At 42.6% G+C, this 10,391-nt stretch overlaps 1 protein-coding gene across 3 annotated transcripts in view; it reads right to left on the reverse strand.

Moving 5' to 3' along the window:
* KIF26A (kinesin family member 26A) overlaps window positions 1-10,391 on the reverse strand; it is a 187,403-nt gene that overhangs the window by 144,976 nt on the left and 32,036 nt on the right. The gene's annotated exons all lie outside the window — the stretch shown is intronic.

Genomic DNA, 10,391 nt, shown 5'->3' on the forward strand with positions numbered 1-10,391 from the left:
CTAAGTAACTTTCTCAAAGGTGGTTTCCAGACTTAGGTCAACATTATCAGATCGCTGGACATCTGGTACCCCCGCCGATCAGCTGGTCAGATGTACACAGTGAACGCATTCAAACAGCACAGCTCCCTTCATCGTGCAGTGGCTGATCCTGGGTACTGCAGCTTAGCAACTATTCACTTCCTTAGTAGCTGAGCTGCAGTACCTGGCAATGGCCACAACACAGTGAATGGCGCTGTTCGGCTCCACTGACTGTTAACATTCACCTACTGCCAAAACTGAAAACAGCCCTTCGGTGGGGGTGATGTTAGAGAATGTCCACTCTGCCATGCATCATTTTCAGGTGTATACACCCACTAGAAGCGGACACCCAGAAGCATTCTACTACTTCTGAGTGTCTGTCTCCAGTAGGCGTGCACTCTCAAAAATGATGCATGGCAGAGAGCACGTTCGCTCTGCTCGCACTATTAAAGTCCAGGCCCTGTCGTCGCATACGTCCGAATCCCATTTTGCGGGGGTTTGGATGTGAGCCTCGAAGGGGCCACCACACGGGTGCATAAACACAATGTGAAAGCACTTAGTGACGGAGCCAAATTTTTGAATTCTGACCAGTGTCACTTTATGTGGTAATAACTCTGGAACGCTTCAACAAATCCCAGTAATTTTGAGACTGCTTTTTCGTGACACATTATACTTTATGGTAATGGTAAATTTAGGTTGATATGTTTTGTGTTTATTTATAAAAAAAATATCAGGAATTTGAGAAAAATTTAAAAAAATTAGCAATTTTCAAACTATGAATGATTATCCTTTTAATCCAGATATTTATTAATGGTTTGCTGTGGTATAACTAACAGTTCCCACAGGTCTGCTTTACATCACCACCAGTTGTACAATGTTATTTTATTTTGTTAGCATTTTAGGAGGTTTAAAAGTGTAGCAGTAATTTTTAATTTTTTTCAAGGAAATTTACAAAATGTATTTTTTTAGGGACCTATCCATGTTTGAAGTGCCTTTAGGGGTCCTATATACTGGGAAAACCCCAAACGTGACACCATTTTTAAATCAGCACCCCGACGTATTGAAAACTGCAGTCAGGTAGTTTATTAACCCTTCAGGTGAATTTCAGGAATTAATGCAAAGTGGCATGACAGAAATGAAAATGTGTATTTTTACCACCTAAATGACTCTAAACTTACTACAGCCGTCCGACTCTAAGGCCGCTATTTGGTTGTGAATTGCCATCGCAAACATTAGGACCACGCAATCATGATCTCAGGGCACCAATTGAGATAAAGAGGAAGCCCCTATACTCTGTTAACCATTTATAATCATGTAGTCACTATTGACAGCAGCATCTAAAGGGTTAAACAGATATGGACGGTGCAAACACTGATCGTGGGTGATACAGCAAGTTGTCAGCTATAGTGTACAGCCGACAGCTACTGGGTTGTCACCTGTATGGGGAGGCTATTCTCTTCTATCTCAGGTCAGTTAAAAGGCGTATTGGCTGTCATTAAGGGGTTAAGTAAAAGCAAGTGTGCTCAATGCCAGGAAGCTGTAAGCAAGACTTGGGATGTATCAGGAATGACACTATTATGCAACTAAAAACTATGGAGGATGTGAAATCATTATCAATTTCCCATTTTTTTTAGGCAGCCTTCTAATCTGACATTTTGCTGGTTCCAAATAATTCAGAATAACACTTCGGCTGCCGTCACACTAGCAGTATTTGGTCAGTATTTTACATCAGTATTTGTAAGCCAAAACCAGGAGTGGAACAAATAGAGGAAAAGTATAATAGAAACATATGCACCACTTCTGTATTTATCACCCACTCCTGGTTGTGGCTTACAAATACTGAGGTAAAATACTGACCAAATACTGCTAGTGTGACGGCAGCATTAAGCAAGGGTCGCATAACTGTTTTCTGATCATCCGAGAAAATCAGTCCAGTATGCTAATCAAATTGATCAGAGTTTGTTCAGAGTGGGATCCGATTTTCGAAGTTCCCAGGCTCGAGATCATATGAGTTCATCCAGCAGAGGGCGCATCACCGCGACTCAAGGTAACTACAGGACATTCCCCTGCACTCCATTCATTCACAACATTTTACAGACAGGAGCACACATGCATTAGCAGAGCTCCTGGGTGTAAAATGATTAAACCCCTTCAGATGGATTTACATCGTGGGACGTGACAGAACGACGGAAGGTATGGGATATTGGTGATTTTTTATTTTTCCTTTTTTACAGAACGAGGGTCTTCAGGTGGATTAAGAGTATAATAAAATATTACAACACCCTGTGTCTTTATTTCATTAAAATACTTTTTAATAATGTGTGTGTGTGTTTTATTAACCATTTCGTACTATTGGATTAATAATGGATAGGTGTCATAATTGACGCCTCTCCATAATTAATCTGGCTTAATGTCACCTTACAATAGCAAGGTGACATTAACCCTTCATTACCCCATATCCCACCGCTACACGGGAGTGGGAAGAGAGTGGCCAAGTGCCAGAATAGGCACATCTTCCAGATGTGCCTTTTCTGGGGTGGCTGGGGGCAGATGTTTTTAGCCAGGGGGGGCCAATAACCATGGACCCTCTCTAGGCTATTAATATCTGCCCTCAGTCACTGGCTTTACCACTCTGGCAGAGAAAATTGCGCGGGAGCCCACGCCAATTTTTTCCGGAATTTAACCCTTTAATTTAATAGCTAGAGCCCGCAAATTTTACACAAGGACACTTCTTACATTAATAAAGAGGAATATGTAATAAAATAAGGGATTAGAGATGGTTTACTGTATGTAAACCATGTCTCGTATCATGCCGGGTTTGTGAAGGAGAAAGAAAAAGCCGGCAATTGAATTACCGGCTTTTCTGCTATCTCACGCTGAATTAAATATAAATACAGTATATATATATATGTGTGTGTGTGTCTCAATGACATATATACAGTACAGTACGGAAAAACATATATACAGTATATATCTATATATATAATTGTCTAAGGGTTTTTCCGTCTGTCTGTCTGTCTGTCTGTCTGTCTGTCTGTCCTGGAAATCCCGCGTCTCTGATTGGTCGAGGCCGCCAGGCCTCGACCAATCAGCGACGGGCACAGCATGGCGACGATGATGTCATAATGGAAATCCCACGTCTCTGATTGGTCCAATCAGCGACGGGCACAGTATCGACGTAGATGTCATAATGGTTGCCATGGCGACGATGATGTCATAAAGGTTGCCTCGACCAATCAGCGACGGGCACAGTCTGCCGCGAATTCTGGAATCATCATTGTCCATATACTACGGGGACATGCATATTCTAGAATACCCGATGCGTTAGAATCGGGCCACAATCTAGTATATATATATATATATATATATATATATATATATATATATATATATATATATATATATATATATACTGTATATATGTTTTTCCGAACATTTGAGCACATAAATCCATTAGATGTCGGTTTTGCAAGCCTGCGAGAAAATATCGCAGTACGGATGCCATACGGATTACATACGGAGGATGCCATGCGCAAAATAAGCTGCCACACCCTGCCTACGGATGACATACGGATCACTATTTTGGGAACATTCCTGCGTATTACGGCCGTAAAAAACGGACCGTATTTTCATACGCTGAGTGTGACGCCGGCCTTATAGACATGGATGTGCAAGCGCCATCAAATTCCCGAAGCCAAATTGTGCATGTTGCTACCTTTTTTCTCTGACCCATAGAATAACATGGGTATGAGTGCTATCCGTCACAACCCCCGATAGCACTTGTCCGAGGTAAACAGATGTCTGCACCAGCCCTAATTAGAAGTAAGTATGTTCATGGGGATGTGGCACCTACACAGAAAAGTGGCAAAATTACTCCGAAATATTATGCAACCAACTGATTGAAACCTTTCATTGTACAAGTACTATTTTTTTTACACGCACATGAATATTTTTCTTATTTTCATCTAGACCGTATATCACATCGCCAACCATTTTGGAGACTATGAAAAACGTTTTCGGCCCCCAAAAGTATAAATGTCCCGGTTCTCTTTTTTGATTCCTCCACGTCTGGCAATCCTGTTTGTCGCTCCAAGAGTCATACACTTGTGTCTTTTATGTCTGCTTGACTTAAAGGTTATATCCAAGGAATTTTTTTTTAGTTCCTAACTACCTGCCTATTCTACACGGCGTTGGCACAGAGCGATCACTGACTACTCCTGGTAGGAATTCAGCTGCTCCATGTTAACAGAGCAGCTTTTCTTCTTCCCGTCTGCTCTGTTGACGGGGCGTGACTCCCGACATCATACTGATTAACAACTGGCTCCCCGCAGTTAGGCAGCAGGGAGCCGGCTATCAAGCATCATGACATTAGAAGTCACTTCCCATCAACAGAGAATAGTGGAAGAGAAACTGCTGCCCTGTCGACGTAATGTCGGCAAAAGTTGCTGAATCACTAGCAGGAGTGGTCTGTGTTGGCAGAGATAGGCACTTGGCACAGCAAGAGGGTAGGTAGCAAGTATCTGCCTGTTCTTAGGCCCATAGTATTAAAAAAAGCCCTGGATAACCCATTTAATTGGAAATGCATTAAGTCCTCATGCACATAATCTATTATTATTTTAGAAACTACATTTCTGTAGTCTGATTAATCTGAACTTTTATACCAAGATAGAAAATTTGTCAAAATTTGGGACTTTCACGAACGTTTATATGGTATTTGATGCTGAACAGAAGGGGGTCTGTTTAACCTTTCTCCTGGTGGTCAATGCTCTTTGCAACCTTTAGACACAATGTAAGGTTTGTACCTGAAATCCTACCCTTATACAAGCTGGAGCACAATGACAGGTCACCGCATTAATAGCGCCCTTTACAGAGATGGAAATGTATTGGGGGGGGGAGATTCTTTTACCAATCATCGACTCCCCCCCCCCCCTCTATTATCAAAGCCGTTCCCCTTTGAAAGACAGATAATTGGGACCACACAGAGTGACCTCCTAGGACAGGTGCACCCGACCTGCTACAACCAGAGCTCAACAGAAAGCAGGTGTATTTTCCCAAAGCATATACCACCCAGCAGGAGACAGGTCAATGTCAATAAGCTGCAGATAAAGCCGTGAGAAGAATCCACGCATTGTAAGTCTCAATCGACTTCCCAAGAACGACCAGCAACTTAATATTATCCACCAGCCGTGACCAAATCAAGCTTTCAGTGACTCTTAAAAAAAAAAAAAGGTCTTGTTTTGCTTCTTATTTCTAGACGCCGGACTCTTAACCCACATCCCAATGCGACAAAAAAAAACAAAACTAAATTTAGTTCCAGCAAAGGAATTTTATAATCATTACGCAGGAAACATTTCAATTGAAATGAAGGTCAATAAGATCAGATTTCCCCTGCAGACCCCCGGCTTCTCCTGCAGGAAAAATGACATTGTTTCATTAAACAATGTTGTTATAATGCATAAAGTAAAACAATATAATCACCGACAAATGGACGAATCCTTAGTAATAACAGAGATGTCCAAGACTAATTTATGGCAGGAAGCTGGAAGGTGTCATTAAGTAGCTCCTACACCAATGTTTGGGTTTGGAGTTGAATAAGGGCTTTGGATAATGCAGGGGATGTGGGAATTTCATAAACCATTTCACTTCCCATCATTTTTATTGGCAGGGTGCGTATTTATATTTCAGTTCAGAAATAATAGGAATAGGGTTTTGTATTAAAAAAAAAAAAAAATAGTACAATAAAAAAGTAAATGTGTCATCCTTATCTAGACGAACCCTTTTTCAAATCAAGCCTCACCTAACTTCTCCGCCCGCCAGCGATCAGACACTCGCCCGGTATAAATAACCCTTTCCTCCGCAGCAACCTCTACATGGAACCTATAGCATTACATGGCTGCTATTTAAATACATGGTCATCCATCAAATCCATGAGTGCCAGGTCCACCATAGTGGGAGAAGCTCTTACAGAAGAACATCTGGAAAAGAGAAGGTGTCCACATGCCCTAATAGGATACATGGACAGGGGCTGAGTCTATAAATTCTATTAACCTTTTCATAGTTTTAGCCATTTCTGAGAAACCTGGGTGACAACATGCGTGGCTACCATTGTGGTCAGTTGTGCTGTAATGGAAATTTGCTAAAAATAAAAACCAAATTTTTAATCTCAGATTTTGCCATTTTCTAGGGAGCCCACAAAAGCCTGGACCCATAGAACAACCTGAAAGTGGAACATATAAATGTTTGCTCTTTTGGACAACCAAGGGACTTCAGCACTCTGAATCCCGCAAAGCACCAAAGACTTCACCATTAACACCTTCATTATTTAGGCATTAAACGGCTTTATATTTGGACATTGGCAATTTTTGGTGGTACTGAATGGCAGTATTGTGTTATGTGACACCAATTGATAGGAATATTTGGATACTGTATGGAGGATTATTTAGGCATTGTGTTGGTCCACCTAATACAACGTATGGTGCATGATGGGTCACCTTTAAGTCTAGTCATACCTAAATGTTTTACCTAGATTTTTAGGTTATGAGAAGGCAGGAACAGAAACAGCAATATATTGGAGAGAAGATCTTCCATTAGCGCTCGGCATATATAACACATGTAGAGGACATATAAACACTGTTATTAGTTACTCTAAACATTTCTTCATATGGCCCAGTAAAGGCGAGAGACGTCTGTAATATAGTAGATGTATATGGTGCAGTAAGATGAACGGGAAGAGGGATGTTTACATAAGGAGACCTCCTCCCATAATTCCACATTATGAGTTTGTTTCATGACATCCAGTAACACTGCACTTTACTAAATCCTAGATATATATTAAGATTCCAATGTAGTCGAGGCATTCCCATGCTTGGGTCTCCACCTGTTGAACCACAAGACAGTACACGTCTCCTACCACCGGACTAATGCTGGTTGTAGGAATTTCCGTGATCCACTGCATTAGGCATTAGCTGATGACCACCTGTTCAAGCTAAAGTTTACAATCACTGTTGGCCATTTCCAGGGAAGAACTCCATAATTAACATTTTTGTGAAAGGACGGACCCCCAGTTCATTAAATATTTGCTGGGGTGTTGTGATTGTGGAGCCCCCAGGAGTACTAGTTGGAATGTCAATTGGCTAACTAGCCCAGTAACGTTTTACAGTATGTAAAGTTTTAAAGTTGTGGAGATCACATTCTTGTCCTAGTAATGAGTTCAATGTGACCGACCTTTAAGGTTCCTCGGTGACTGCCTGAACGGTACATATATCTGTTTGGCATCATAACTCATTATAGTACAACCATAAGGAATTGCTATGTAGGTAGTTCTATAAAGCATGTGAATGTTATTTCACCCTAAATCAGAGAATAAGCATGGTTTTGCTGCCCTCATCCCCCACAAGATAAAGCTACTTTTGGTAGCTATTCCAGTCTAATATATCCAGGAACTATCTTGATTCTCATACTCTGTAATTTGGCATCCATTCTTTTTGAGAGGATGGTTCCTTTTCATCAACATTCTGACAGCACTGTATGTGCCAAAACTTCCTTTCCTTCACTTCCCAGTAGGAATTTCTATTTCAGTTATGTAGTTGCTTTCCTAAACTGAAGGCCAACCTCTCTGTTACACCTCTATGCATTTTGACAGACAGCAAAGCTGGAGTAGAATAACAAATGCCAATCCTCACTTCCCATTAAGGACCAAGATCCACTCCCACTTTCCTTTGAGAAACAAAGACCAGCCCTCACTTCCTGTTAAGAGACAGAGATCAGCCCCTTCTTCCCTTTGAGTGACGGAGACCAGCCAACTCCCCTCGTTGAGAGATAGAGACCATCCCCTTCTTCCCATTGAGCGATGGAGACCAGCCAACTCCTCTCGTTGAGAGATAGAGACCATCCCCTTCTTCCCATTGAGCGATGGAGACCAGCCAACTCCCCTCGTTGAGAGATAGAGACCATCCCCTTCTTCCCATTGAGCGATGGAGACCAGCCAACTCCTCTCGTTGAGAGATAGAGACCATCCCCTTCTTCCCGTTGAGAGACAGAGACCAGCCCCTTCTTCCCATTAAGACATAGACCACCCCCTCTTCCCGTTGAGAGACAGAGATCAGCCCCCTCTTCCCGTTGAGAGACAGAGACCAGCCCTCACTTCCTGTAACTCTTCTCGGCCTGTTTGCTGCTAAAGGTCGATTACACTTGACAACAGGCAGTGAACTTTAATATAGACAGGAGAGAGACACCTACTATCCGGCACTGTGGAGTGATTTCTGAAAGGCTCAGAATGTCATTGTGGGTATGTAGAGTAATTTGCAATTTTGTTCTTCATTGCATTGGCCATCAGATGAGCATAAGCCTACAGAAATTACAGGGGCCCTTTAATAAACACTACATCCCAAAACCGTGTCATCCACACTATTAAATGATCATATGATGCTTTGACAATATCTTAGAAAAATAAATTGACCCATATGGCACAAATTTAGAAGAAAATGTGTAACAGGTGGACTGACTCACTCCTCCTCGTGGTTCATGTTTGCATCATTTGGTATTAGCCGACTAATGATGACAACTGTCCTCGGGTGCACTGAAAACTAATGAGGTTATTTAAAGGGATTTTTTGTTTTCGTTTTTTGCAAGGGACGAAAAAAATGGAAATGTTTGTAAAAAATATTTGGGTTACTGTCTCTTTTAGATTCGGAAACATGCTGTAATGTTATTTTATTGTCACTGATCCCTCCCACGTTGAAGGGACGGGCCGGTTTCCTTCCTGAGCCAAGATCACACAGCACGGCATCGGGTCACCCTGTTATTAATTGTCACAGTGGTTTTTCTTTCTCACAAACATTCCAAAAAAAACCAAAAACCAGCAGAAACCAGGAGGAATAATGCAGCTCGTAATTACTGCACATTTTAATCCTGGGAGGGTGACGGCCGTCTATGAGAACGCCAGATGTTGGCTCAAAGAGTGGAACAATGACATCTCTGCACTGGATACCGAGGGGAAGGAGCTGTGATTGTACCAGAGAATAGATCAGCAGACAGGTTATTTGTATAGCACCATCCTATACCCAAGCGCTGCACCAAGAGACAACGCTTAATAAGGACCACAATATAATTTCCCTAAATCACACACAGTCTAGAGGCCATTGTCATAGGAAGCAGAGATTTGCACGACCGTGGAAGCTGCACTAGAGTCATGCAACTTCTTCCTACCTGTGGGCATCCCCGATGCCTCTGCTGATTAAAGGTCTGGCACAAACTCATTGGCGATACTGACAGGTAGCGGGAGGCTCGCATGGCTCTAGTCTGGCAGTAATCGGCTTCTAATATAGGCTACTGGACCAGGGTCCTGCTCATTTTTTTTGGTCAACTCTAGTAGAAAACCATTTAGAGGCGTTATCCAGGACTTTTTATGCTATGGGACTAAAAACTTACAGACAGGTAGTTGCTAATAGTAATGAGAGAACGTGCTCGGATTAGGTGTTATCTGAGCATGCTCAGGTGCTAACAGAGTGTCTTCGCAGTGCTCGAAAAATACGTTCGAGTCCCAATGGCTGCATGTCTCGTGGCTGTTCGACAGCTGCAACACATGCGGGGATTGTCTAACAAACCTGCATGTGCTGAGAATATCCGCGAGGACTCAAACATATTATTCGCGCATGCTGACGATGTTAGCACACGTGCATGCTCAGATAACACCTTATCCCAGCACGTTCGCTCATCACTACTTGCTAACAGAGGAAACAACCTGCCTGTTGTACCTGGTGCCGACTCCGACTGCTTCTGCCAGCAATCAGAAGGTCCTAATCAACAGAGCAGCTCCTCATCTACGGGGTTTCTCTGCTGACGGGGTGTGACTGTCTACATCATGCCGATTGACAGGCGACCCCAAGCAGTTAGGCAGCGGGGAGCTGGGTGTCAATCAGCATGACCTCAACAGTCACACCCCGTCAACAGAGCAGAGTGAATGAGAAGTCACTGCCCTGTCGGCAGGAGCGGTCTGTGATTGCTCTGTGCCAGCGGAGATCGGTGCCGGGCACAACTGGCAGGGAGCTAGCAACTACCTGCCTGTTAGTTCTTAGGCCTATAGTAAAAAATAGTCCTGGACCAACGCTAATCCAGGCAGAATATGGAAAGTGCATGTAGATTCTGCACTGGTTGGATCGGAACCAATGGCTCAGTCACTTTGCATCATAAGATATAAGGCAATCTTTTCCAGGGCTTTTGTATAACTTGCACCATCATTATGAAAATTTTGCACCAAGAGAAATGTTAAAAACAACAAGGTGAGTGTCAGACCATTGTAGAATGTGTTGTAATAAAATGTCTCTGCTAGGTGGCAGTAAGGAGCAGCCTGCAACCCACCGACTAACCCAAAC

Source organism: Ranitomeya variabilis, chromosome 1, assembly GCF_051348905.1.
Source record: "Ranitomeya variabilis isolate aRanVar5 chromosome 1, aRanVar5.hap1, whole genome shotgun sequence".
Taxonomy (NCBI): domain Eukaryota; kingdom Metazoa; phylum Chordata; class Amphibia; order Anura; family Dendrobatidae; genus Ranitomeya; species Ranitomeya variabilis.